Below are 2,399 nucleotides of genomic sequence, written 5' to 3'. Positions count from 1 at the left end.
TGGTGTTGCTCTCTCTTCTAAGCGTAGGGGCTCGAACTGAGGTTCCCTTTTCCATAATCCTTGACCTTCGAGAGCCATGACCCACTCTGCCAACTCTTTACCGTCCATCTCTTCCAAATTCATCAAGTAGGCTTCTAGTGGATCCTTGACATTAAGGGTCTCATCCTCTTCTTGCAGTATCACATATACGGCCTCCACTAATGAGCAGTTTGCAAATTTACTGGGTCTCCTCATGGATTATTGAAAGTTGAATATTATTTTTTCATTGTTCAACCTCATTTTCAACTCTCCAGTCTCACAATCAATTAATGCTCTCCCAGTGGCTAAGAATGGCCTTCCCAGAATGATGTGTATCTCTTCATCCATCTGACAATCAAGAATAACAAAGTTTGCAGGAAATACAAATTTCCCCACTTTCACAAGCACATCATCAAGAATTCCTGTCGGTCTTTTGACTATGCGATCAGCCAGTTGCAGTAACATTGAGGTCGGTCTAGCTTTGCCAATGCCCAATTTTGTATAGATTGCCAAGGGCATCAAGTTTATGCTGGCTCCCAAGTCACACAATGCTTTAGCAACAACATAACTCCCAATAGTGCAATGGGATAGTGAAGCTACCTGGATCAGACACCTTTTGGGCCATAGGTTTTGTCACTACCGCGTTGCAGGTCTGTGTAAGAGTTATAGTGGACATGTCCTGGAAGTCAAATTTCCGCGACATCAGGTCCTTCATCATTTTTGCATACCCTGGCATTTCCCTCAAAGCATCCATCAGTGGAATATTCAATTGAATTTGTCGAAGCATTTCCATGAATTTCCTCTATTGATCATCTTTCTTTTGTTTTGCCAATCTCTGAGGGAATGGTGCAGGAATCAATCTTTGTCCATTACTTGATGTCTTTTCTTTGTTGGAAGCTTCTGGCACAAGAGGTGCCACCTGTTCTGAGACTTGTTCACCGTCCTTCTCCTTACCCTTGTCAACCTGTGCTTGTTCAATTACAACCTCAGTGAGCTCTTCTGACTCATCTATCTCTAATGTAACTGGAGTAGTTTTCGTAGTCTCTCTCCTAAATTGAGAAAATTCTTGCTCTCTGTCTAAATCTCTTCCATTCCTGAGACTCACTGCCATTATCTGATTTGGGTTCTGTTCCTTTAAGTTAATATTTTTATCTGCAGGCAATGTTCCTTGGAGGCGATTGTTCAAGGCCATAGATAGTTGTTCCAGTTGAGTTTCAATGCCTTTGATTGCTGAATCATGTGCTGCTAACTTTTCTTGCATCTTACCATTTGTTCCAATGAGTTGTTGCAGCATACCCCTGACTTCTACCATATTGTTGTCCTGTTGTTGATGAGGTGGTTGGTAGGCCAACTGTTGCTGGTGCTGCTGATTATAGCCCTGCTGCCTTTGATAAGGCACAACTTGACCTTGTGGTCGTGCGCCTCCAGAATTGGGGTTGTGTTGTGGCAGGTTGGGTCTGTACTGCTGGTTTGGTGCTGGTCCCCATTGTTGCCCACCTTGCCTCTGACCTCCAAAATTATTGACATAATTCATGTCTTCTCTGAAGCCCTGATTGTTATTCTCTCCACTCCACGAGCACACATATGACTGGTTTATACAAGGAGTACACAATCCTCCATTTGTTGTATCAATAATGTGCACTTGCTTTGTACCCATCTCATCAATTTTCTTTGTCAGTATGCTCATCTGAGTCATGAGAGTGGCTATGTTCTCTGCATGGGAATTGTTTGGGTCAAGAGCAACAGAATGCACTATTGGTGTAAGTGTCGTACCTCTAGCCATCCAGCCTGAATTTTGAGCCATCTTGTCAAGAAGAATCTTGCACTCTGTGAATGTCTTGCTCAAAAATGCACCCCCAGCTGAAGCGTCTACATTAGCCTTCAAACTATCTGCTAAACCCATGTAGAATCTTTGTTCCAGCATCTGATCTGGAATGCCATGGTGTGGACACTTTACTAGCATACCCTTGAACCTCTCCCAGGTTTCTTGCAAGGACTCAGTTGGTTTTTGCCTGAACTGCAATATCTCATCAATCTGCCTTGCAGTCTTTTTGGGAGGATAAAATTTGTTTAAGAAATGTTTGACTAATCTTCCTAAGTGGCAATGGAGTTTATTGGGAGTGAATTCAGTCAAGTTTGAGCCTCTCCAGTTACAGAGAATGGAAACAGTAATAGCTTGATGGCTTCAGGAGTCACATTCGGTTGTCTTTGGGTCACACATATTGATAGAAAGTTCTTCAGATGTTGTTGTGGGTCTTCAATGTATGACCCGGAGAACAGTCCCTTATTTTGCAATAGATGCAGCATGTTGTTGGTGATCTGGAATGTCTCTGCTTGTATCTGAGGTACAGCAATGGCGGTGGCTAAGTTATCAGCAGTTG

The 2,399-nt window shown here is 42.9% G+C and overlaps 1 non-coding gene across 1 annotated transcript; it reads left to right on the top strand.

Moving 5' to 3' along the window:
* The first annotated feature begins 1,952 nt into the window (after positions 1-1,952).
* LOC142180471 (small nucleolar RNA R71) lies at positions 1,953-2,059 on the top strand. The gene has a single exon (XR_012709094.1). It is a non-coding gene; the product is annotated as a small nucleolar RNA R71 (small nucleolar RNA).
* The last annotated feature ends 340 nt before the right edge of the window (positions 2,060-2,399 follow it).

This window comes from Nicotiana tabacum, chromosome 4, assembly GCF_000715075.1.
Source record: "Nicotiana tabacum cultivar K326 chromosome 4, ASM71507v2, whole genome shotgun sequence".
Taxonomy (NCBI): domain Eukaryota; kingdom Viridiplantae; phylum Streptophyta; class Magnoliopsida; order Solanales; family Solanaceae; genus Nicotiana; species Nicotiana tabacum.
Note: the sequence above shows the minus strand (reverse complement) of the source record. Positions and strands in the feature narration are given on the sequence as shown.